Source organism: Chrysochloris asiatica, unplaced genomic scaffold, assembly GCF_000296735.1.
Source record: "Chrysochloris asiatica unplaced genomic scaffold, ChrAsi1.0 scaffold00002, whole genome shotgun sequence".
NCBI classification, from domain to species: Eukaryota; Metazoa; Chordata; class Mammalia; order Afrosoricida; family Chrysochloridae; genus Chrysochloris; species Chrysochloris asiatica.
In genome coordinates this window covers 24599264-24626921 of record NW_006408520.1, presented here as the reverse complement: position 1 = coordinate 24626921, position 27658 = coordinate 24599264, and the positions used below count along the sequence as shown (strand labels likewise).

Genomic DNA, 27658 nt, shown 5'->3' with positions numbered 1-27658 from the left:
ATTCCGAGGAAACTCAATGTGCTCTAAGTCCTCACTCAAATCATATTAAACAATTTTTAAAAATAATAATACTGGAAACTGTATGGTATATGGTAATGCTATAATATCTTCATAATTTTTCTGTAAATCTAGAACTTTTTTTTTTTTTAGAAAGGCCCCAGGACTTCAAAAGCATTGAAGTAAATGGACTCCCCTGGTCCTGCGCCATCCTCACAATCATTGCTGCCCTTCAGTCTATTCCTACTGCCTCTGTGCTAGGCCATCTTGTTGGGAGTCCTCCTCTTTTTCACTGACCGCCCACTTTACCAAGCATGTTATCTTTCTCCAGGGACTGGTCCCTCCTGGTAACTTGTCTGAAGTATGAGAGATCAAGTGTAGTCATCCTGGTTTATAAGGAGCATTCTGACTATACTTTTTCTAACACACATAAATTTGTTCTTCTGGGCAGCCCACGGTGCTTTAAATATTCTTCTCCAGTACCATAACACAGATGCTTAAATTCTTACATGGTCTTCCTTATTCACTGTCCAACTTTCACATGCATATGAGGTTATTGAAAATATCGTGGCTTGAGTCAGGCTCACCTTAGTCCTCAAGCTGACATCTTTGATCTTGAATGCTTTAAAGAGGCCTTGTGCAGCAGATTTGCCTAATGCAACATGTCGTTTGATTTTTTTTTGACTACTGCTTCCATGAGTATTGATAGAGGATTCAAGCAAAATGAAATCTTTGACAACTTCAGTCTTTTCTCCGTTTATCATGATGTTATTATTGATCCAGTGGTAAGGATTTTTGTTTTCTTTATATTGAGGTGCAATGCATGCTTAAGGCTGTGGTCTTTGATCTTCATCAGTAAGTATTTTTAAGTCCTCTATGCTTTCTGAAAGCAAAGTTGAATCATCTACATATCCCAAGTTGTTTATGAGTCTTCCTCCAATCTTAATGCCATGTTCCTCTTCATATAATACAGCATCTCAGATTATTTGCTCAACATACAGATTGAGTAAGTATGATGAAAGACTACAACCCTGGCACACACTTTTCCTGATTTTAAACCATTCAGTGTCCCCTCATTCTTTGTGAGTGACTGCTTCCTTGTCTATGTACAGGTTCCTCATGAGCACAGTTAACTTCTGGAATACCCATTTCTCACAGTGTTCTCCAGAGCTTGTCATGATCAACACAGTTAAAAGCCTTTAAACCTCATGAGGACCTTTTGATGTGTGCAGACCTGGTAAAAACAGATGATATTAATTGTCTTTTTTTTCTTTTTTCAATAGAGCACAATGGTAAATAAGACCATTAGATATATAGCTGAAGTAATAATGTAGTTATTACTTTGTATGTTGTTCTGTTTTGGTATTCGTAAGTAATTGTTTTGTTAATTTTGATTGAGTTACATGTGGTGCTGTGGTTAATGTACTGGGCTGCAAAGTTGGTTTGAACCTCAAGTGTCGGCAGTTCAAGCTCACCAGCCGTTCCTTGCAAACATTACACAGGGTTGCTATGCGTCGCAACCAACTCGATGGCACTTAATGACAACAATAACAATGATACATCTTTCTGGTATCCTTTTCTTTCAGCCAGCATCTGTCTGACGACAACAGTGTTATCCCTCAGTCCACATCCTCCCCTGAATTGTGCTTGGACTTCTGGCAATTCTGTGTCAGTGTACGGTACAGCCAGCTTGGGATTATCTTTAGCAAATTTTTACTTGCATGTGATATTAATGATATTTTCCGATGATTTCCACATTCCAATGGGTCACCTCTCTTTGGAAGGGACACAAACATGGGTCTCTTCCAATCAGTTGGCCAGGTAACTAACTGTCTTCTAAATTTCTTGACACAGATAAATGAGTGCCTCCAGTGCTGCATCACTTTATTCAAAGATTTCAGTTTGTATTCCATCAATTACCTGAGCCTTATTCTTTGCCAATGCCTCTGGTGCAGTTTGGATTTCTTCCTTCAGTAGCTCTTGATCATACACACTAGCTCTTGAAATATTGAATATCACCCATATCTTTTTGGTACAGTGACTCTGTATCCCTTCTGGCTTCTTTTGGTTCTTTCTGTATCGTTCAGTATTTTGTACATAGAATCCTTCAATATTACAAGTTGAAGCTTGAATTTCTTCTTCAATTCTTTCAGCTTGCGCAATGCTGAGCATGTTCTTCCCATTTGGTTTTCTAACTTTACGTCCTTTTACATTTGTAGTGTGAACAAAATTGGCAAGTCCCTACTCATCTGGGTAAACAAGCAAACAAAAACATAAACAAAATCATTTCAAATAGTTAGTAGAACTATGAAGACAGTAACATGGGTGGAGACTAATCAGGAAAGGCTTTGGTGAAGAGGTGATTTTGAGCTGGGTCTGAATGATGAGAAGAAAGAAACCACAAATAGATTGGGTGGGTGGTATAGGGGGCAGGTTTTGCCAAAGCAAGAACAAGTGCAAAAGGTGAAAGCCACACCAGAAAGGTGGTCAGTGGAATAGAAGAAGGTTTGACTGTATTTGCTCAGTTGAAAGATAGCTAAATAAAACCTAGCCCATAATTCTAAAAAGATAATTAGTACATTTCTCCAGGAACAAAGTATCATCTGAAAATGCAAACAAAAGCAAAACAAACACTGGAAATTATGGGCTCTCAAGGGTAGGTAAGAATCCTTCTGTCATCCCAAGTGTACTTTTTCCCCTAGAGTAGATGCCATGGTATTTCGTAACTAGAAAACCCATAAATAATCAGCATACATTATTGTTTGGGGTGTACTAATACCTAGTGTATAATACTGCCTTGAGAAATGCACTTAGTTTTTACACCTTTTAAGGGCCTTTTGATATTTGCAGACTTGGTAAAATCAGATGATATAAATTGTCTTTTTTTTTTTTTCCAACACAGCGTAATGGTAAATAAGACTTTCATTAGATGTATAGCTGAAGTAATAATTTAATTATTACTTTGTATGTTCTGTTTTGATATTTGCAAGTAATTGTTTGGTTAATTTTGATTGAGTTTTGCTGAATGAATTTAAGATTAAAGTGCATTAAACCCTTCCTTTAAAGTCCTCATTGGAGAGGTATATGCTGAAAGAACAGGGTTCCTTATCTCTTGGTTATCTCTTGCTTTTCCATTGTTTGTCTCAGAGTAGGCCAAGTGCAAACATTCTTGGTATCCAGCTCCATGGGAGGAAGATGAGGCTTTCTACTCCTGTAAAGATTTACACCCTCGGAAACCCTGTACAGGGTCACTATGGGTCAGAACCGACTCGATGGCATTTAACAACAACAATAATAGCAAGGGTATCAAAGGAAATGATTGGAAGATGACTGGGGTGGACAGTAGAAGTGCTTGGTTCTTTTTTATCTCTTGTTTAACTTGCCAAACATAGGAAATTTCAGATGATGTCTTATCTTGAATATTATTTTACATAGCAATTTACAGGTAAGTTGAACTTACATCCTTTAGTAAATTTAACAGACTAGTAATTTTTTGGTTTCAGAAGTAGTTAATCAAAACTGGGGATATTAAGTAAGCTTAATTATAGAAAGGGAGGGAGAGCAGTGGCTCTAAAAGATAAGCTCTGGATTGTGAACCACAAGATCAGCAGTTTGAGCACACCAGCTGCACCATGGGAGAAAGATAGGCTTTCTACTTCTGCAATGACTTATAGCCTCAGAAACACTATACAGAGTCATTATGATTCGGAATCCGTGACACTTAACAACAATTACAGAAAAATAACGTACTTTTGCCACTATTCGGATGTGAATGGCATAAGTATATTTTCACAAAGGCAGTATGTAACTATTCGAATAGTTGTCTCTTTCTATTCCTCAGAATACCAGTTGCTCACTATGTTATAGCAGAGGAGATACATTGGCTTTCATGGTGTGGGAAATTCTGTCTCATAGAGAACCAGGCAGTTGAAAGGAAAAAGGCTGTGTTCCATGCAACTTGCTTATATTCTTCTCATTTTAGCTCCAGGACTCAAATGTTTCTAGAGATAAGGTCCCTCATTCCTACCCATCATTCATTTAGCAAATAGACTGATATTACAATTGCTACAATGAAGAATCCTCCTATACTTGCTTGTCTGAGGACAGATCAGTGTGCTGGATAATTAATAATAATATGTACATTGAACATTTTGGAGTAGTAAAGTTATTATTACATAATTAATTGTGAGGATGGTGTAGGACCAGGCAGTGTCTCATTCTGTTGTACACAGGGTCACTATTAGTCGGAATCGACTCAATGGCACCTTAATAGCAAGAACATACTGGAAATACTTACAGGACTTTTAACGTACTGGTGGTACACTGTAAGATAAGGACTGGACCACAAAGTCGATTTGAACAATGAGGTCAGCAGTTAAAACTCACCAGCCATTCCTCAGAAACGCTTTACAAGATCGCTATGAGTTGGAACTGACTCAATGACACTTAGTAACCACAACAACAACCAAAGAAAAGATAAACCTTCTGTGGGATAAATTATGAAATCTGTTAGATGATATTTAAATTTCTTTGTTTTTCTTATTTGACAAGAATTAAAAATCCTATGTTTTTACAGATTTTGTGTGTTTTCTTTAAGTTATCATGGTAAACAATCAAACAGCTTAGAAAAACTTCCAGCTAGGTCATTGTATTCTAAATATCTATTTAATTTCAGAGGGAACTTGAGTTATCCCAGAGCAAGCTCAGAAAATGAAATATAAATATATGTATAAATTAAATACTTTTTACGTAATACATGATCTCTAAATTCAGTTGGTATATATTCAAGGTCATATTTTGGCTCTCGTGGACTTGTTTTCATTTTCTCTAGCTTCAGTTTGAATTTGCATATGAGTAATTGATGGTGTGTTCCACAGTCTTCCCCTGGTATTGTTTTCACTGATGATATGGAGCTTTTCCATCGTGTCTTTCTGCAGATGTAGTCAATTTGATTTCTGTGTATTCCATCTGGTGAGGTCCATGTGTATAGTCATGTCTCTTATGCTGTCTAAAGAAGGTATTTGAAATGAACAAATCATTGATTTTGCAGAATTCCATCTTGCGTTCTCCAGCATCATTCCTATTACCAAGCCATCCATATTCCATCTACTGATCCTTCCTCTTTGCTCCCAACCTTTGCATTCCAATCACCTTTGCATTCCAATTCAATACATCTTGATTGCATATTTGATCAATTTCAGATTGAAGAAGTTGGTAGAATTCTTCTATTTCATCCTCACTGACTTTAGTGGTTGATGCATAAATTTGAATAGTATTCGTATTAATTGGTCTTCCCTGTGGTGGTGGTTATGTGCCGTGGAGTCAGTTCCGACTCATAGTGGCCCCTTACAGGGTTTCCGAGGCTGTTAATCTTTACAAGAGCAGAAAGCCTCATCTTTCTCCCCAGGAACAGCTGGTAGTTTCGAACTGCTCACCTTACGGTTCTCAGCCCGATTCGTAATCACTACGCTACTAGAGCTCCTGGTCTTCCCTATAGGCGCATGGATATTATCCTATCACAGACAGCGCTGTACCTCATGACTGATCTGGATATGTTCTTTTTGACAATGACTCAGTGGCACCTAGCAACAACATAATGGATGTATTCTCTAAGCAGCATATATGTTGATTTAAAATTTTTATATAAAGATATTCAAGTGATAATATAAAACTTATAAAACACTTACTGTGAGCCAGTAAGTGGTCAGAGTTAGACCACTGTCACTGTACTGCATCCACAGATACTGTGAGAATAAGACCACAACAAACATTTATGAAATCTCAAAGCAATCATAGAGAATCAGGCTGGTGAAGAATGGAGAAACCACAGCCTACTGAATCATTCAGTATCTGTGGATTACTAAACATCTGTAGATGTTGAGCATAAATAAGGAGGACCTTTAGAGGAAGACCTGTCCTCCACTTTTAATAGAAAGAAAGAGGGGAAGTATTATTCATTGAACAGCTTACAGTATCCTACAAAGGAAATACTTTCTCTTCCTGTGTACCAGGGATTTGAAGTTTAGAGAGCAATCATTTGTTTTGGATCACACAGCTAGTAAATGGATTCAACCCCAAGCATGTTAGAATCCCATGTCAGAGAGAAGAGGAATTAATTTAAATCTGTGTGGTCCCAGGGGCAAAATTAGGACCTGTTGGTACAAAGTATAATGAGGTTGATTTTGTAGCATGATCCCAAAACTCTTTTGTAATAAGCTGTGTTCTCCAAATGACAGAGCACCATTTAAAAACAAACAAAAAGCAGCTTTACAGAAATATAATGTACATTTGTTGTTATTATAAGTGCCATTGAGTTGGTTCTGACTCACAGCAATCCTGTGTATGGGTTTCCACAGAGCGGTTGGTGGGTTTAACGGCCAACGTTGTGGTTAGCAATTCAGTGCTTACACTACAGCACCACACCAGGCATCCATAATGTATATATATATAATTAAATTCACCTGTTTCAAACATGCGTTTCTGAAGTTCCTTTAAAAGTAGTGCATTTCTAGTCATTGGAAATGCTTGAGTAGACTAGACTGGAGAGTCTCGCAGTGGATATTATAGAGGAATATTCTATTCCTATGGTTGCTTCTGTCTCAGAAATTGGATTTAAGTAATTCAAAAACAGTTTCAACACTATGAGAATGCAAGTTCCTATTCAGATAAGGGTTTTAATCTCTAACAGAAAGGAATGGACTAGAAGGTGTTCCAGTTGTGCTTACCATCTCAATTTTGGATTAGCCAGATGAGCTCTTCAGCTTTGAAAATTATCCGAGTATTTCAAAGGTAGACTACTAGAGAGTCACACTAGAATCACAGAGGAGCTTTTAAACAGTTCAGATAAAGTTGCAGGGACCACACCCCAGTTCAACTAAATTAGCTCCTCTGTGGGTGGCGCCCAATATTGCACACTTTTTAGAAGTGCTCCACATTATCCTAGTAGGCAAAAAAAACCCCTAAGACTTGAACAGTTCAGTTGATTCCAACTCATGGCAACCCCATGTATCACAGACTAGAACTGCTCCCATAGACTTTTCTTGACTCTAATCTTTATGGAAGCAAATTACCAGGCCTTTCTTCCATGGTACAGCTGGGTAGATTCGAACTGCCATCCTTTATGTTAGCAGCTGTTTGCACAACTGTGCTGAAAACCACTGACCTCAGCAGAGGAGATGCTCACTTGCTCTGGAGGGTTCTGGGGAGTCAAAGACCAAACCAACCATGCCCTGCCAGCTGTCCCTAGTTTCCGCCCGTTCTAGATTTTCTCAGTCTTAATGGTGAGTCAAGGAGCTCTGGTAGGTAGCGTAGTGGTTACAAATCGGGCTGCGAACCTTAAGGTCAGCAGTTCAAAACTACCAGCTGTTCCGCAGGAGAAAGATGAGGCGTTCTGCTCCCGTAAGATTTACAGCCTCAGAAACCCTGTACAGAGTCGCTATGAGTTGGAACCAACTCCACGGCACTTTACCACCACACCCACCAATGGTAAGTCAGCTGCATCTCTGAGTTACTTTTAGTTTGGCAACCACAGCAGCTGTCCTATGTCCAGCTCTTTCAAGATGTCTGAGGAGAGTGTTGGCACTTAACCAGAGGCAGCTGGTTTCATGACCTCAAAACCACGTAAACTTTTGTTTGTATCTGATTCTTATCCACCAGACATTTCTGCACAGTGTTAGGACTGGAAAGGTCCTTCAGAACAGAATTAGTGTAAACTCCATCTCCACGTCAGATCTGAGTTCTTGCTTTCGGATAGTGATTCTATCCATATTTGAAAGTTTTGTATATGTTTTTCTTTTTTTAATTGTTAAAATATGCATAACTAAACATACAGTATGTCAACAATTTCTACATGTATAATTGAGTAATACTGATTACATTCTTCACATTATACAACCATTCTTGCTTTCTTCTCCAAATCATTCTAGCACCATTAACATAAACTCCACACCGCCTAAGGAAAAACTTAGTGCCTTTCCCCTCCTTCCCACTACTAGTAACCAGGATAATATTTGATTTATATATATTTACTTCTTGTTGTTAATTGTTGTCAAGTTGATTCTGACTTTTAGTGACCCTGTATAGAGTTTCCAGGGAGCAGCTGGTGGGTGTGAACTACCTACCTTGCAGTTAGCAGTTCAGTGTTTATCTTACAGTGTCATACCAGAACCCCATAATTGTTTATTTCTATATATTTGCTCACTCATATAAATGAGATTATGTAATATTTTTCCTTTTGCAGCTGACTTAAGTTTGCTTGGCATGATGTGTTTTCAGATTTCATCCATGTTGTGGCATGCATCCAGAAGTATATCTGTTTTAATTGTAGAGGTCACTCTGTACATGCTTATATCACAGGATGGATCAAGTGCTTTGTCTTTTGTCTTCTTTATAAAATGTGTGTGAACCTGGTTATAATGTGGTCTGGTGAACATCTAGCCTGAGGGCTGGAAGATGTCAAAACTCTCTTGGACAGCCTCAGTTTATAATACTTCTCCTTGAGAGTCAGGTTCTTTGTAAATAAGATCAACAGTTCCTGTCTTACAGTGTCACTCTGAAAATACAGTTAAAGAAGGTCTGACGACGTTTACAACTCTGTATCTTACTGCCAATAAACATTATTCTGCTATTGCTATGAGCCATTGTACTAGTATCTGGGGAAACAAACATGAATAAGATATGATTCCTGCCCTGGAGAATCTTACAGCTTAGTAAAGTGGATAGATTTAAAATCAAGCACTTATAAAAGGTTTTGGAGGGGTAACATGCCCAGAATACTCTGGGAGTGTCAAAAAGGATTAGATCTAGGTTATTGGTATCAAAATTTTAGGGAAGACTTTCTCCCAGCACCAATGGTGATCAAAGAGTGGGGCATTAGCATGATGAATAGAAGGTCAAATACTTCAGTAAGAGGAATCAGGATGTGCAGAAGCCTAGAGGTGAGAACCAGAAAAAAGGCTTTTGGAGTGTTAATGTCGATAGGTGTTTTATTCAGGTCTTGCTTGCTTTCCTTTGAGAGAAACAACCTTTTGTGGAGTGGTATGCATCGGAGACTCCATGGCACACCACCATGCACTGGAGGAAGGAGCTCTGGTCGTGTAATGAGTTCCAAGTTGGGCTGCTAGGTGTTTGATCTACCAACTGCCCTGTGGGAGAAAAATGAGGCTTTCTGCTCCCATAAAGATTTACAGCCTTGGAAACCCTATACAGGGTCGCTGTGAGTCAGAACTGATCCACAGCACGCAACCAAGAAAAAACAAAGAAAAAATAACAAAACTGTGCATTGGAGGAATCCTGGTGGTGTGGTGGGTTAAGCATTGGGCTGCTAACCACCAGCAGCTCCAAAGGAGAAAGATTAGGCAGTCTACCTCGGAAACACTGTGGGCAATTCCCTTCGATCCTGTAGGGATGCTGTGAGTTGGAATTGACTCTGTGACACAGTGTTTGGGGGTTTAATATGCATTAGAGAGGTTGGAAGGAGATAGAAGGTGAGAGATACAAGTTAAAACCATCTTCTTTTATTCTCCTCGTCATTTGCATGATTCTGTGCAGATGTTTGGGTAATGGAACGGGTCTAAGGTTGAATGATTTATGTACATCATCAAAAACTCGTGGTAAAAAAGAGCTCTCTTTGTCAAGGGTAGGTGTAGCACATGTAGAACATTTGAGGTGGGCATTGAAGCATAGTGGTGCCTATAGAGGTTTAAATCATTTCATCTCTCAGCGGAAGGAGGCTAGTTTTTATAAAGAAAACCTTGGGAGCTTAGGAGGTCTGGAGTGTAATTAAACTGAGAAATGGTCTACAAACCATGCAGAGCAGTGAGCCGGGGCTTCTGTTGAGTCTCACAATAATTTGCTTTGTCCATCCTGATTTTTCAGCCAACAAATCCACAGCAGCATCCCTTCAGAACTCTCCTTAATATGCAGCTGTCTCTGTTGTGTTACATCTCTTATTTATATTTGCCCTGTATCCCTCACAATCACAGTCTCAGGAGTCACAAAGCCAGCTATTCAGTTGGTGGTGTGATTTGTTTTTTGGCAATGGTGAGCAGGCCAGGGTGGAGACAGGGAATATAAGGATAATTCATCTTCATGAATTATGGAATAATTTTTATGCTATAGACATTCATGCTGTCCATTGTCTACATGTTCTACAGTGTTCTGATACCACCCAAACTTCCTTCTGGCTGGAAAACACACTGTGCTCCATTATTTTTTAAACTGTACAGCCAATCCTAACACAAGACCAAATGGCTTCATCTGAAACAGCATGATAACCAGAGGCCCAGGCTCACGTTTCTGTTGACTCTGTCAACATGCAGAGTCAAGGTGGGGAAGTCTGCAGGGCTTTTTCATGGCTGCTTGAGTTCTGAGCTGTTTGAGGCCTAAGCCCTCCTCATGTGTGATACGTGAAAAGAGAGATGTGCCAAGCAGGGAAGGAGCTCTAATGTGTAAGACAGGCAGCCCAGGTTGAGTTTCTAGCTCTGCCCTAAACTGGTAGCTTGACTTGACTAAGTCATCGTCAACGAATTTGTGTGTCTCCCCCCTTAAAAAAAAAAAAAGAAAGAAAAGAGACTGGGTTTAGGTCATCTCTGAAGTTCTCCTTCTAGATTTAAGCTGGCAGAAATAGAAGTTGCTCACCTCTATCTAACTGCATCATTGCTCCATCCCCGACTGTCCCCATTTCTACCCGCCGTTTCTTTCCCATTATTTCCGCCATGACTTCTCTTTCCACCTGCCATGCCCCATTGTTTCATACCTGCCTCTCTGTATCTGGAAGGAATCCTTTGGTGCCCAAGCTGGGCTACATTACTAGATAGGCAGACTAGACATGTGATTAGGGAACCTGTGGAGTGGAGGCACCAGGATAAAATGTTTTTAAAAGAATTTGATATTTGATACTTAAAAAAAAAATCAAAGCAGTAATCAAGCAAAAAAAAAAAAAGGGCACCCCTTTGGTGAATTTCCTTATACTTACTGTATGTTTCATTATTTTTTAGTTTATTTCTGTTGAGGATGTAATTGTTTTTATACTTCCAGCCTCTGAAAATCTTTATGCAAATCTTCTTTCTTAACTTTTTTCCACCAAAGCCTCCGGAGGTAGGGGCCAGTATGCCTCTTTGTTCTGTGCCCGTTTCTCCTCCAGCTATGTGTGTGCTTAGTTTAGTGCAGTGATGGGTATCTGTACAGCACAGCTCACTCAAGTCAGCATCTGCATGCTGGGTGCCAGGCTCTGGAGCAGCGGCCGGCTGCCTGAGTGAGAGACACACTCAGCACTCAAAGAGTTGATAGTCAAGTTGAGACATGAGTTACTCTTCAGAATGATTAAATACCTAAACCCACTACCTGGGAGTCTTCCAACTCATAGTGACCCTATAGGACAGAACTGTTCCACAGGGCTTCCGAGACAGTGTCTCTTTAGGGGAGCAAACAACCTCATCTTTTTCCTGCAGAGGGACTAGTAGGTTTGAACTGTCAGCCTTTTTCTGCTTAGCAGCCCAGTGCTTAACCAACTGTGCCTCCAGGGCTTCTTAAATGGGTAAAGAAACCATAAATATTTTAAGGAGCACTGTTGGAATTAAAGGGCAAAGCAGTCTCTGGAAGACGCAGCCTGTAGAAGGGACCTTGAAGGAAATGTGGTGGAGAGTCTTAGCATAGCAAAATGTGCCTATCTGAAGGCACTGTTACTTTATTGCTAAACTCTAAATCCCATGATTGTGGATTGTTGGCTGAGACTCATTCTCAGAGCTGCCTCAAACCGGTTTCTTCCAGATTCAGGCATTCTGTTTTTTTCTTGGTATCTCTCCTGCCCTGGTTTTGGTCCTTTGAGCCTGCCCCTTCTGATAAGCTGCTGTATCTAGCCAAGAATGGCCAAGTTTAGTCTCTTGGGCCCACAGAACAAGGGGGCCCTTTTCCTAATAGGCTCTGTCTGTGTGGATTCCAGGGAACAGGACATTTGGCTTTTGTATTTGCCCTCGGTAGCCTCTAGTTCCTTATTTTTGCCACAATCTGGTTAAACCTATGTACTCATCAGATAGATTGGCACAGTGGGATCAAAGGTAGTAGCAATTGTGAGGAGGACGCTGGACTGGGCAGTGTTTCTCTCTATTATACACATAGGGTGTCTATGAGTCAGAACCTACTTGACGACACCTAACCATAGTCATTACTATCATTACTAGTAGCAGCAGCTGCTAAGATGCCCCAGGGGGAACAGTGCTGAGTGTTAGACTGCAGATTCAAACCCACCAGCCACTCCTAATAGGATTACAGTCTCCGAAGCCCTAAGGAGCAGTTCTGCCCTGCCCTGTAAGGGGCTCTGAGTCGGAATTGACATGACTCATTAAATGCCTTGTCAGTAAGGTATAGTTACCATGCGTAAATTTTACCCAGGTAATGCTGTTCTCTAAGGTGAGTGCTGTTTTATCCCTGAGGTGTTGTGTGTTGATGCTCTGGACTGTAAAGTCCGTTTGAACAGCAAGGTCAGTGATTCAAGCTCACCAGCTGCTCCTGGGAAACCCTATGCAGGTTCACTATGGGTCGGAACCAACTCAACAGCGCTTATTAACAACAGCAGTTGACAAAGAAAGGGAAGCACAGAGATGTAAATTTACTTGCCTAACATCACACAGTTAATAAATGACAGCCAGGAATCTTACACAGGAGAAAGATGAGACTTCCTGATTCCATAAAGATTTACAGCCTCGGAAACCCTATGCAGGGTAACTTGTGAGTCAGGACCAGCTTGACGGCACACAGCCACCACCACAAGGCCTCTTACTGTGGCAACGTAATTCCTGAGCCCTTGTTCTTTTTTTGTTTTCTTGAAACTTTTTATTATGAATTGAGTGAAGGTTTACAGAACAGATCATCAGTTTAGCATCCAACAATTTTATCTCACTGATTGCAATCGCTTCCATGTAAAACAGCTATCCTGTGTCCGTCCTGTTGTCCCTATTTCCCTTCTACCCGCCTCCCCAATCTCCTGAAACTGTTCGCAGGTAAATGTTGCCCTTTTGTTCTTGAGTGGTTGACCATTCCATGCTGAACATACCTTACTAGTGTTGTTATCTCCCCTATATACCTATCTACCGGTTGGTTGAATATGGATGAACCTTTATTCTTAATCATTACACGGCACTACTGTTCAGAGAAAGAGGACCTGGGGTAGTATAATGGACAGGTTACAGCCTGGGAAAAGTAAGTAGCACTTTGTGTTTAACGAGTTGAGCTGAGTTTGCATTTCTTTCCATCACCGTGAAGGTTACTTCAATTGTTGACAAGGAGTAAATTCCAGAAAATGGTTCCTTTTAATTATACTTGATCATACCGTTTCTATAATGCCATCTTTTCTGTTTTTCTCCTTTTAAGAAGTTAGTACCCGACTCACTTTAAAAAAAAATTTTTAATCTTTGATTGCTCAGAATAAAAATATGAATATGTCTTCAATGAGGTACAGTAATAATTCCCATGTATAATTTCCACTCCCGTGACACTATTCTCACCGCTGAGAGGAATGGCAAGTTAACCGGAAAAGGTGGTGACAGCCAGTGTTTATCTCCCTTCTGCAAGAAGGCACAGTTAACATCCATTGGATTATCTCTTCAGGAAACAAACAGCATGGTGGCTCTGTGGCATAAGCACTGGACTGCAAATCACAAGGTCGGTGGTTTGAGCCCACCAGCCACTCTGGGGGAGAAAGCTGAGCCTTTCTGCTCCCACAAAGATTTACAGTCTTGGAAACCCATTACGGGGTTGCTGTGAGTTGGAGCTGACTCCATGGCACTGCCCAACTTTAACCCCATTTACTTTTTGTGGGGTTTGCATATGCTCCTAACTGGTGGTAGCCAGTTCGTTAAACAGGAGTCACATTTTATGGAGACTTCAATCTGCTGCTTCCCTTGAGTGTAGCTTTTAAGACTAATTCAATGTCTTTAGTTGAGCACTGAAATTTTATAATCAGCTCTGAAGTTGATTTCTTCTAAGTATTCTTTAGTTGCTGTTAAGTGCCGTCGAGTTGGTCCCGACTCAGCAACCCTGTGTAGGGTTTCTAAGGAGCAGCTGGTGAGTTTGAACTACCAACCTTGTAGTTCACAATCTAGTGCTGATCCTACAGCACTATACCAGGAATCCAAGTATTCTGTTAAGATTCACTTAATAACATGAGTATCTACAGCCATACTCTTTTTTTTCAGATGTCATTTTAATGAGTGATTCTAATGATATGGGAGGCTCACTTTAAACATTGTTCTTGCCCTTAAAGATAATTATCATCATAGAGCTCCCAGCTTAGCCTGAGACCACCAAACTTTCCCCTACTCAGGATTCAAGCCTACCCTTGTAACTCCTAGGAGAAACCAGAGAAGATGGACCAAAATAATTAAAAGTGGGCGGGGCAGTAGAGAGATCTTTTGTAAGGGCTCCCCAGCCCCATACTTCTGTCAGAACCAAAAGTATTTCTTAGTTAGCTTGGCTCCTTCTAAAGTCCTCAGGCTCAGCTGCAGTTTTCATTGCAGATGTAAATGACCATCAGATCACTGGGGAATTGAAGGCACTCAGACCTTCGAGTTCTTTTTGGAGTGAATGGAACATCCTATGGTTTAACAGATGTTAAACTGTTCTGAGAGATATCAGCTGTCCACTGGTCAGTCCCGAGCTGTGCATTTTCAGGTCAAGCCAGGCGAAAGGAACAAAGGAAATAAAATGAAATGCATTCATTTACTTTTCTTCCTTAAAAGGGTTTTGCAGAAATACTTAAGAAGGATCAGAAGATCTGAGCTCAGAGAAGTTACTTGCTCTTCTATGTACACCAGGTGATTTTGTTTGGTGATTGCCAGAGTACTGTGTGGTGGCTCTGTTTGCCATTCCTGCAGTAGCAAAGTCTTGAGACCTGGGAAGGATGTGGACACCTTAGAATCCCATTTCTAGAACTCTGACTTTAATGGAAAGAACCTAAGTTTTATTATCAGAAGACCTGAGTTTGAGCCCTAGTACTACCACTGTCCGGTGTGGCGCTGTGGGTTAATGCGCCGTACTGCCAAGCCAGTTGAACTGCAAGGTCAGCAGTTCAAGCTCACCAGCCGCTCCTCAGGAAACCCTATACAGAGTCGCTATGGGTTGGAACCGACTTGATGGCACTTAACTACAACAACAACTACCACCACTGTTAATTCCTGAGTAATGTTAGGCAGAGAGTTGACCTCTAAAGCAAGACTTTCTCCCCTAACTTGAAGTTAAAATAAAGCTTATTTCACAGGATTTTTCTAAGGTCATGAAGATGAATTAAAATAATAACACATGTTAGAGTCACTTTGTAAGCTGTCTGCTGTCATTGTAATGATTCTATCCAGTCTTAGGCAAATGGCTAGTTGTATGTTTTGGGCTGGAAATATTTTGTTTTGAAGGTTTTCAATCAATGATTAATAGTTTTAAAATATTTGCCTGTAAAAATAGGGAAGCACTTATAAAGAACTTGTGAAATCCACTTGATTAATTTCAGCACATACAAAGAAAGCATCCTAAGGGTTAAGTTTTCACGTGACTCATTTGACCTTTGGGATAAACTTAGTATGTGATTAGTACTCCTAGTGTGTCAAAAATTTACTTGCGTTGTGCACATATGTCTTCAGTAAATATTCACTGAAAACTTTAAGACATACAAGGCAATTACTGCCACCCTTGGAGTTTGAGGTAACCCAGAACTGATCCCTTCTTCCGTGTTCAAATTCAAAACCATTTGAGAGAAACAAAAGAGTTAGGCTGATCAATGGCAAAATAACCTCTTTATTACTTATAATGCTTTTTAGAGAATGTGGCTTTGGGTCTGCAGTCAAGCGGGCCTCCCAGAATTGTGTCCTTGAATTAGATAGACTGCACTGTAGGATAAACATTGGACTGCTAACTGAAAGGTCAGCAGTTCAGACCCATCAGCCACTCTCCAACCCTAAATCGGGTCGCTATGAGTCAGAACCAACTCAACAACTTACCTTGGGACAGCAGGACACTAGAAAGTGGCAGCCGACAAAGCAGAGCCTCAGACATCACAGCAGACAAACCCACATCCCTTGAATTGCTTCAGACTCAAAGAAACCCTATAGGACAGAGTGGAACTAACTGCTCCTGAAAATCTTTTTTTTTTTTACACTTTTTTTGTGAATTGGGTGAAGGTTTACAGAGTAGTTCAGTTTTCCATTGAAGAGTTTATATACTTTGTTTCATGTGATTGATTACAGTCCCCATAATTAGCAGCACTCTTCTTACTTCCTCCCTGTATTTCCCCATTTCTATTCATCCTTCTTTCCCATCCCTCCTTGCCTTCTGAACTTTACTCCTGGACAAATGCTGCCCTTTTGATCCCTTGTAGTTAATTATTGTGAGGAGTGTTATTTTTCCCCTTATAGACATGTCTACCATTTGGCTTGGAGTCCAGGTATAGTGCTGAAGGACAAACACTGGACTGTTAACCACAAGATTGGCTCTTCAAACCTACCAGTTGCTCCTTGGAAGCCCTATATAGGGTCACTGTGAGTTGGAACCAATTTGATGATGCTTAACAGGCGCTGTGGGTTAATGCGCTAGACTGCAAAGTCGGTTTGAACTGCAAGGTTAGTGGTTCAAGCTCACCAGTTGCTCCTTGGAAACCCTCTAGAGGGTCGCTATGGGTCAGAACCGATTTGACGGCATTTAACAACAACAATGGTAACAGTAACATCATGTGGCTGAAAGTGGAACCACTGGAGTGAGTTCAGTTCCAGGTTAGAAGGGTAACTAACAACCATAGATAGTCTCAGGGGTTTCACCTGAGACTGTAAATCTTTATGAGATCAGACAGTCTCATCTTTCTCTTTTGGGATGACTGGTGGGCTTGAACCACCAACCTTGCAGATAGCAGCCCAAGAGCACTTAATCCACTGTGCCATCACAGCAGTAAAGGAGACCAGAATTCACTCTCCACACACGCAGATCCCAAAGAGAAGATTAGTAAGGAAGATTAGTAAAGGGTAGTAAGAGGCCAGGAATAATATTCTAGGGAATTCTCTCCAGGTACTAATACAAAGTAAACATCTATTGTGAGGTCTTCAAAGGTAGACTAGCTCTGGTCCCTGTCTACCAGGCACCTTGAATAAGGAAGGACAGTAAGGCAACTATGCAACTACAATGAAACCCAAAATTCCCCTTCTTCCTTGAAAGCTAGAATGACCAGACTTCGTCTCTTACACTTTGGACATATTATCAGGAGGGACCAGTCTCTGGAGAAGGACATCACATCACGCTTGGTAAAGTGGAGGGTCAGAGAAAAAGAAGAAGACCCCCAACAAGATGGGATTTCACAGTGGCAACAGCAGTGGGCTCAAGCTTAATGATTGTGAGATAGCGTTGTGTTGTGCATAAGGTCACTGTGAGTTGGAACTGACTCAACAGCACCTAATAACAACAGTGCCAAGGCTGTGGGTAAGGCTGTTAAAAATGGGTGTAGGAGCACATTGTACATGGCAGCCACCCTGTTCCCTGATTTTTCAAAGTGGTCCCATCCCTTTTCTGCTCTGGTCCCCTTCCCAAACTGGAGGCATGTTTCAAACAGCACTTTTAGGCTTTAAAAAATTAAACTCTATTATTATGATTCTGCCTTGTAAAGGACCAAATGGTATTTTTCTCCAAGCCTCTGGTCCTTTGCACACCTTAAACCAAAGGTGAGTTTTACCCTAAGAATAAGTAGAAGTACAGCATATATTGCATGAACTCAAACAAAAGCAAGAGCATTGCAGCTGCTAATGAAGAGAGAAAAGTAGAGCCATTGCCATCATTGGAGGGAATTTATTTTGTTATTATATTCTTAGCTTTGGAAATTGATTTGTAGTAATTGACTCACAATCCTAGCCCACTCCATCCCTTCTTTTCTCATTTCCTTAAATTCTGTGCGCTTTCCAAAGAGCAGAATTTTTAAAAATCCTGACTTAAGGCAGATCACAATTGACCAGGTTCAATCACGGTGACCCTGACCTTTCTGTTAGTGTCCTTAGCCAAACTCTTGGGAGCTGGTTATCAACCAGGGTCTGGGGCTGGCTTTCTTTAAAAAAAAAAACCTGCCCAAGTGTGGTGCCAAGTTTTGTTAGCCATGCCATGTTATTGTCAGATGGACTCTGGAGTAAGACCAGTGTGTGTACATGTGTTTGTAGTAGGCACTGGATGAGAACTCACATAACGTTCCAGAAGTTAAGGGTCACAGCTCTAACCTGCTGAGTCATCTCAGCTCAGCCAAACTGCCTAGGCTCCCCAGCTGCTGAGTTTGGGTTTGTATTTCAGCCTGTCCACTGCTCCTTTGCAAGGGGCTCGTGTGAAAAGTGTTTCAGACTTGGGCCCCATCTTCAGAGGTTCTGGATGTATAGTTCTGGGTGGGACTCAGGAATCTGAATTTATAATATCTACCTCAGCTGATCTTAGCTTAGACTTTATAAGAAAGAAAAAAGTAGATAACTCAAGCATCTACAAACCTGTCAGCATTTACTCATGCAAGAAGGCTATTGTGATCTGTCACGTTCAAAACACAAAAGGTCCCAAGGGGCGTTTGTGTTCATCTTTCAGGTACGGTTTCTTGTCTTCCCTTGGGTAATAGGCATGTATGCCAGCACCCTTCGCTCCCTTTAGTTCATAACTGCCAGGGATGTGCATGAACAAGAAAAATAAATACCAAAGAACAGACAAGTACAGCGTGAAATTTTGTTTTGGAACTTGAAAGCTAAACACTTAAGAGCCAAAAAACATATATCATTAGTTCTTTTCTTTTCCCTGCCCTGGCCTTATTTAACCTTATTCTTAACTTTGACCACCGAGTTATATTTTTTGGTTAATCTCTTGTAAACTTTGTTGTTATGTTTTTAAATGTTCTCGACTATCAAGCATTAGCATTTTCCATCTTCTGAATCAGTCTCTGTCCTTATGAGGTCACTTGTTATTATGAATCATTGAATCATTAGAAATAAGCATTGACAAACATTCATACTATAAGACAGAAGGAGTGGAGGAAGAGAAAATGGTGAGACTTTACAAAGTCGATTAGAAAATACTAAAGCATGAAAGGATCTCAAAGATCTTTAACTCCTAGCATTGTTGTCATTAAGTACTTTCAAGTTGGTTCTGACTCATAGTGACCCTATATAGGGTTTCCAAGGAGCAGCTGGTGAGTTTGAACCACCAGCCTTTCGGTTCAAACCAACCTTGTGCTCTAGTGCTGATCCTACTGCATCACACCAGGATTCCTATGTTGTTGTTAAGTACCATTGAGTTGGTTCCGACTCTTAGCGACCCTGTATAGGGTTTCCAAGGAGCAGCTGGTGAGTTTGAACCGCCAGCCTTTCAGTTCAAACCAACCTTGTGCTCTAGTGCTGATCCTACTGCATCACACCAGGATTCCTATGTTGTTGTTAAGTACCATTGAGTTGATTCCGACTCTTAGCGACCCTGTATAGGGTTTCCAAGGAGCAGCTGGTGAGCTTGAACTGCCGACCTTGTGGTTCAAAGCATCTTTGCAGTACAGCTCATTAACGTACAGCACCACACCAGGACTCCTAAAACTCCTATAGAACTTACTTAATATTGGTACTGTGGAGTCTGTTCCAACTCAAGGAGACACCATGTGTTTCAGTATAGAACTGTGTTCTGTGGTGTTTTCAGTGGCTGATGTTTAAGTCTTTCTTCCAAGGGTGGATTAAAACCTCCAACCTTTCAGCTACCAGTTGCCTAGTTAACTCTTATAGCCCCCAGAGACTCTTAAAATATGCTAATCTTGTATTAGTTTTCATTATAACCCATGGTGTCCTGTTTGCAAATTTCATCTACTTTGTGGGTGAGAACTTTAGTAGCCTAGGACCGCAGGAGGTACCTTCTGGATGCTTGATTGTTAGGTTAAAGAATTTTCTTCACACAAATTGGTTGAATTTTTTTTTATATACCAGGAAGCTAAAATGTGTTAGATGACAAATACACAAAAATGGAGAAAACACAATCTTACCTTTGGAATCATTTGCTGACTGTTGGGTAAACAAATGATTATATCCTGATGATTGTCCTGGAGTATGGCACTATAGGCTAAGCACTGGACTGCTAACCAAAAGGTTGGCAATTCAAACCCACCAGCCGATCCTTGGAAATCTTATACAGTCTCACTCTGAGTTGGCATTGAGTCAATAGCGCGGAACAACAATGACGATTGCCCTAATGAACTGTGAGTAAAGTATGATGGGAACTCAAAGGTTCAACTAATTCTTTGGTTGGGGTTGGAGAAGCAGATGGTCTTAGTTGAAAGACACATTTGAGTTTGGACTTTAAGTGTGAGGTGAATCTTTAGGGTTTTGGATCCGGAAGGGACCTAAAAGAAAATCTAAGACAGTCTTCTCGTTTAACAGATAAGGAACTGAGACTTAGAGATGTTAATTGCTGTTGCTAGAATCCAGCAGTTTGTCAGTGGCAAAACTAGAAATAGAACTTGGGCTTCCCTGTGATCTTCCCAGAGAAAGAGTTGTTTTGGTAAAATGGATCAACTTTAAATAGAGTTTCTCAAGGACTAGCTTGGTGTTTATTGTTGTTACTGTTAGTTGCTATCTAGTCAACTCTGACTCATGATAACTGTATGTAAAACAGAATGAAACATTGCCTGGCACTGCACCCTCCTCAGCTCTCATTGGTGTCTCAAGTCCATTCTTGGTTATTGTGTATTTGAGCAAAATGGAAATAAAGAAAGAAATATATAATTGTTGTTGTTAAGTGTCGTTGAGTCAGTTCCAACCCATAGCGGTCCTGTATAGGGTTTCTGAGGAGCAGCTGGAGAGCTTGAATCGCCAACCTTGCGGTTCAAATGGACTTTGCAGCCCAGTGCATTAACCCACAGGGCCAGAAAGAGCTCCTTTTACATCAGTTCATTTCAGGAGTCAGGAAAGATAGCACAAATTTTATAAAATTCAAGTAAAATAAGTGGACTTCTGGTATGATGCTGTGGATCCACAATGGACTGCGAACCACAAGGTCGGCAGTACAAACCCACCAGCTGGTCCTTGGAAACCCTATACAGGGTCGCTATGAGTCAAAATTGACTTGACAGCACTTAACAATAACAACAAAGTAAAATAAATAAGCAAACAAAACTAGGCATTAAGAAATGATTTGTGTGCCTCGGTCTAGGCAACTCACCTTCCAGCATTGTACTGGACAGTACTCTGTTGTGATGATAGGATTTTCATTGACTGATCTTTGGAAGTAGTTTGCCAAGCCTTTCTTCCTAGTCTACCTTAGTTTTATAATCTAAGAGCTATAAATCACTGTACTAAATATACTACAAAGTCACATAATATAGTTAAGCAGTTAAAAGAAAGGAAGAAAGAATCTGCTTTCTGAGCATAGCTCCTGGTACATAATTGAAAGTTAATAAATGACATTGAATTATTTGACTATTAGCTCCATCCTTAATTTCTATAAAATGTCACAATAAATATCACTATGCTTTTAGATTTTAATCAAATAGGATTACTATGATTGACTAGATAAGAGCAAATAAGGTCTATTTGTTGGAGGTGATGGTGTGCTGTGAAGTCAGCTCTGACTCATAGCAACCCTGCGTAGAGTTTCTGAGGCTGTAAATCTTTATGGCAGCACAAAGCCTCATCTTTTTCCTGGGGAACAGCTGGTAGTTTCTAACTGCTGACCATGTGATTAGCAGCACGACTCATAACCACTACACTATCAGATCTCCTAATATTTTCTGAGGATTCCTAAAAATTCAGTTTCGGTTAAGTTTATTCTTGACAGAGAATTTCCAGAGGTTCAAGCCAGATTCAGAAGAGGACGTGGAACGAGGGATATCATTGCTGATGTCTGATGGATTTGGGCTGAAAGCAGAGAAAGATGTTTACCTGTGCTTTATTGACTATGCAAAGGCTTTCGGTTGTGTGGATCATGACAAGCTATGGACAACATTGAGAATTATGAGTATTCCGGAACATTTAGTTGTGCTCATGAGGAATCTGTACATGGACAAAGAGGCAGTTGTTTGAACAGAACATGGCAACACTAACTAGTTTAAAATTAAGAAAGTTATGCGACAGGATTGTATACTTTCACCATACTTGTTCAACCTGTATGCGGAGCAAATAATCTGAGAAGCTGGGTTATATGAAGAAAATTGTGGCATCAGGATTGGAGGAAGACTCATTAACAACCTGAGATATGCAGATGATACAAACTTGCTTGCTGAAAGTGAAGAGGACTTAAAATATTTACTGATGAAGATCAAAGAGCGCAGCCTTCGGTGTGGATTGCATCTCAATGTAAAGAAAACAAATATCCTCACCACTGGAGCAATAAACAACATTCTTATCAATGGAGAAAAGATTGAAGTTGTCAAGGACTTCATTCTTCTTGGATCCACCATCAATACTCATGGAAGCAGCAGTCAAGAAATCAAACAACGTATTGCATTAGGCAAATCTGCTGCACACAACCTTCTTAAAGTGTTGAAGAGCAAAGATGTCAGCTTGAGGACTATGGTGCGCATGACCCAAGCCATGTGTTTTCAGTAACCTGATGTGCATGTAAAAGCTGGACAGTGCATAAGAAAGACAGTGGAAGAATAGATGCACTTGAGTTATAGTGTTGGAGGAGAATATTGAAAATGCCATGGCTGCCAAAAGAACCAGCAGATCTGTATTGGAAAAAGTGCAGCCAGAGTGCTCCTTGGAGGCCAGGATCGCCAAACTTTATCTCTCGTACTTCAGACATATGGTCAGGAGGGAGCAGTCACTGGAGAAGGATATCATATTTGGTAAGGTGGAGGGTCAGAGAAAAAGAGGAAGCCCCCCAGCAAGATGGATTGTCAAAGTGGCAGCATCAGTGGGCTCAAGCGTGGCAACAATTGTGAGGTTGGCCCAGGACCAGGCAGTGTTTTGTTCTGTTTAGTATAGAGTTGCTATGAATCGGTACCGACTCAATGGCACCTAACAACAAATTTTATTCTAAAAATTTTACCATATACCCACAAAACACTTAAGTTTATTTTATCCTATTTGTCACTTCTGACTAGTAGGATTAAGTAGACTAATCTGATACCTTCATCAAGACTCATTTAAATACGTTTGTCCTTTATTTTTCTCAAAAATGATTATAATCTAGGTAAAGGCTTTCTGCTCCTGGAGTCCTGGTGTAGTGCAGTAGACTCATGAGCTGCATTGCAAAGTCAGTTTGAACCACAAGGTTCGCTATGAGTTAGAACCGATTCGATGGTACTTAACAATAACAACAGCAAATAAAGATTTACAGCCTTGGAAACCCTATACAAGGTCGCTCTGAGATGGAACCAACTCCATGTTTACCACCACCACCACCACCTGCAAAATAACATATTTTTTAAAGGGAGGAGGATAGTTGTCTGGGAATATATTTGTTTCTGAAGTTTAATACCTGTTTTCTGTTTGTTTATTTTACTTTAGGTTTTTATAAAATTGGTTCTAGACAAACTATATTTCTTGATACCTGAAAAATTTTGATCTAAAATAAGTTCTCTATTTATTTGAGTTTTGCTTCCTGGTCCATCCTTTTTGTGACTTTATGCAATGGTGGCACTGTAGGTTAGGCATTGGGCTACAAACCCCAAGCCCACTAGCTATTCTGTGGGAGAAAGATCAGGTTATATGCTCCTGTAAAGATTTAATCTCGGAACTTCTAAATAAGGCTCACTGTGAGAGAGAATCCACTAAATGGTAATAGGTTTGATTTGTGGTCACTTTATAAGTACGTTATGTAACATTTCTAAATTTCAATTATTTTACTTGTAAGACTGAGAAAATATTCTGCATCTAGAGGTTACACCAATTAGAAGATTAACATTTGTAAAGCCCCTCTCCCAGGCTTGGCGTGTACTTAGATCTCAATAATTTATACCTTTGATTATTTTGCTTCATTTTCTATCTTTGAGTATGTTACAAAACACTAGAGTCATAAAACAAATCTGTTTTTTATTGAGAAAAGGCATCCCTTTTTTTTTCTCTCTGTAGAATATAATAAGAGTATAGTAAATATTCATTTTCCCCCTCCTCTTTTTCTCTTTATTCTTTTTGGGTTCTCTTGAGCAGTTTTGTAGCAGCAGGTTTTAGTCATTAATTTTGAAGCCTGAACCAATGCATTATTGACTAAGATAAAAACCACAGGCCCCAAGAGTCAGTAAATATTGATGTTGGTTTAGAGTCAATGGATGAGTGATATTTAATAAATTAAATATGAATTGTAAAATTTTTTGGTTTGGTGAGTGCTACTAATGCTGCTGCCATTGAAACATCCAGTTTGAATTACAGAAGTTTAGTTTTATCTGGATAACAGTGCATTTCATCTGATGATTTGTATATAATATTAAAAGTACTGCTAACTTTGTAAATAATCGTATAAAACTTGTCTGAGAAAATGAAAATAACAATGTTATTTAAATGCTAATATTCTTTGGTGTGAATGGGGTGGTGGCTAAATTTGCATCTTTATTATTGCTTTGAGTTCTTACCATTTAAATTATTTGGAATAAAATCTAAATTGGTTTTTAGAGAGAAAATTTGAAAGTGAGAGGACATGACAGATTGTAGGGATTAGGATTGTCATTGTTATTAATTGCCTCCAAGTTGGTCCCAACTCCTAGTGACCCTGTATAAGGTTTCCAAGGAGTTGTTATTGTTAAGTGCTGTGGAGTCAGTTCTGACTCATGGAAACCCTGTTTTCCAAGGAGCAGTTGGCTGGTTTGAACTGTTGACCTTGTGGTTCGCAGTCCCGTGTTTATCCTACAGCACCACACCAGGAGTCCAAGGGTATCCCACCCTAACTCCTAGTGTGCCATTGTGGAATAAGCACTGGACTGCCAACCACAAGGTTGGTATTTTATACCCACCAACCTCTTCTCGGAAACTCTATAACAGAGTCAGTCACTATGAGTTGGAACTGACTTGATCACACTTAAACAACAACACCCCCTTATTTTTTCATTTTTTTCCCCCTAAAATTTGCAAAATATCATTCAAAACACTGGCATAATCATGTTATTGTTGTTAGATGCCTTCATATTGGTTCTGACTCACAAGAACTTTTATAGGATTTCTGAGCCTGTAAATCGCTACAGGAACTGAAAGCCACATCTTTCTCCCTCAGAGTTCTTGGTGGGTTTGAACTGCCACTCTTGTGGTTAGAGTAGTTGTTAGGTTTCAACTCACAGTGACCCCATGTAAAACAGAACAAAATGCTACCCTGCATCATCCTGCTCCATCCTCACAATTGTTGTTACTCTTGAATTCATTTCCGCTGCCAGTCCATCTCATGGGAGGTCTTCTTTTTCGCTGACCTTCTACTTTACCAAGCATAATGTCTGTCTCCAGAGACTGGTCCCTCCTGAAAATGTGTCCAAAGTATGAGAGATGAAGTTTCAGCATCCTGGCTTCTAAGGAACATTCCAGTTGTACTTCTTCCAACATAGACCTGTTTGTTCCTCTGGGAGTCTGTGGTACCTTCAATATTCTTCTGTAAGACCACAATTCAAATGCGTCAGTTCTTCTAAGGTCTTCTTAATTTATTGTCCAATTTTCACATGTGTATGAGGCTATTCAGATTACCAAGGCTTGGGTCAGACACACCTTAGTCCTCAAATTAACATCTTTGCTCTCTTGAGCACTCTAAAGAGGTCTTTCTTGTGTAGCAGATTTTCTAGACTGCTGCTTCCATGAGTGTTGATTGTAGATCCAAGCAAACTTAAATCTTTGGAAACTTCAATCTTTTTCCATTTATCATTATGTTATTTATTGGTCAAGTTGTGAAGAGTTTTGTTTTTCTTTACTTTGAGGTACAATCCATACCTAAGGCTGTGATCTTTTATCTTTATCCAAAAGTGTTTTAATTCCTCTTTGTTTTCAGCAAGCAAAGTTGTATCATCTGCGTATCTCAGGATTATAATGAGTCTTCCTTCGGTCCTGATGCAGCAGTCTTCTTCATATATTTCAGTTTCCAAGGTTATTTGCTCATCATACAGATTGAATAAGTATGGTGAAAGAATACAGTCCAGGTGCACACCTTTCCTGACTTCAAACCATTGTTCTGCTTCAACAACTGCCTCTTAGTCTATGCACAGGTCTGTGTGCTCCTTGTGAGCACAATTAAATGTTCTGGAGTACCCATTCTTTGCAATGTTAACCATAGCTTGTCATGATCCACACAGTTGAAAGCCTTTTTATAGCCAATAAAGCACAAGTAAATATCCTTCTGGTATTCTCTGCTTTCAGTCACAATCCATTTGACATCAGCAATAATGCCCCTAGTTTCGCATCCAATTCTAAATCTGACTTGAGTTTCTCACAGTTCTTTATTGATGTCCTGTTGCAGCCTTTGTGGATTATCTTCAGGAAATTTTTACTTGCATGAGATCTTAATGATACTATTTGATGATTTCCACATTCCATTGGGCCATCTCTCTTTGGAATAGGCACAAATATGTATCTCCTCCAATCAGTTAACCAGGTAGCTGTTTTCCAAATTCGCTGGCATAGATGAGTGAGTGCCTCCAGTGCTGCCTCAGTTTGTTGAAAGATTTCAGTTTGTATTCTATCAATTCCTGGTGACTTGTTTTTCGCCAATGCCTTCAGTGCACATTAGAACTTCAACTTCTTCCTTCAGTACCTTCAGTTCTTGATCATATATGACTTCTTAAAATTATTGAACATCGACCACTTCGTTTTGATACAGTGACAGTGTATACATTTCATCTTCTTTTGATGCTTTCTGCATCATTCAATATTGTGCCCATAGAATCCTTTCGTATTGCAAGTCAAGATTTGAATTTCTTTTTCAGTTCTTTCAGCTTGAGAAATGCTGAGCGTGTTCTCTCCTTTTAGTTTTCTAACTCCTGGTCTTTGCACATTTCATTATACTTGCTTGTCTTCTTGAGCTGCCTTTTGAAATTTTCTGTTCAGCTCTTTGACTTGCTCATTTCTTCCATTCACGTCAGCATGTCTATGCTGGAGAGTGTTTCAAATGCTCTTCTGACATCCATTTTGGTGCTTTCTTTCTTTCCTGGCTTTTTAATGACCATTTACTTTCTTAATGTATGATGTTTCTGATGGCATACCACGGCTCTCACAGAGAGTTTATCGGTCATAAGCATCTGATGGATCAAATCTGTTCTTGAGATGATCAATGTATATGTAAGTCCATTGTTGTGGCCACGTGCCAACCCATCTCATTGGGAGTTTCCCTTGTTCCATTGGCCCTGTATTTTGCTATAAACAGGATGTCCTTTTCTAATGATGGTCTTTCCTAATGACCAAAGAAGGCAAGTCAAAGTTCTAAAAGATTAAAATTGAGGGTTGAGACCAAATCTGAAACTTACAGCTTTAAAAGAGGTTTTTAATAGCAAGCCAAATGCTAATTATTACATTTTGCAAATAATAAAACCAGCCAACTTGTTGCTGTTGTTAAGTGCCATGTAGTCTAATCCAATTCATACCTATACTATCCAGGGTTTCTAAGTCTGTGAATCGTTGTGGGAGCAGAAAACCTAATTTTTCTCCCTTGGAGTATCTGGTGGGAGATGATTGGTGGTGGTGGTGGGTGGTTATGTGCTGTGGAGATAGTTCCTACCCATAATGACCCTGTAGAG

General features: G+C 40.0%; 1 protein-coding gene and 1 pseudogene across 1 annotated transcript in view; one reads left to right on the top strand and one right to left on the bottom strand.

The window, feature by feature from the left end:
- Positions 1-10714, bottom strand: part of LOC102820038 — a 59982-nt pseudogene extending 49268 nt beyond the window's left edge.
- LRRC8D (leucine rich repeat containing 8 family, member D) overlaps positions 1-27658 on the top strand; it is a 139139-nt gene that overhangs the window by 68402 nt on the left and 43079 nt on the right. The window lies entirely within an intron of this gene.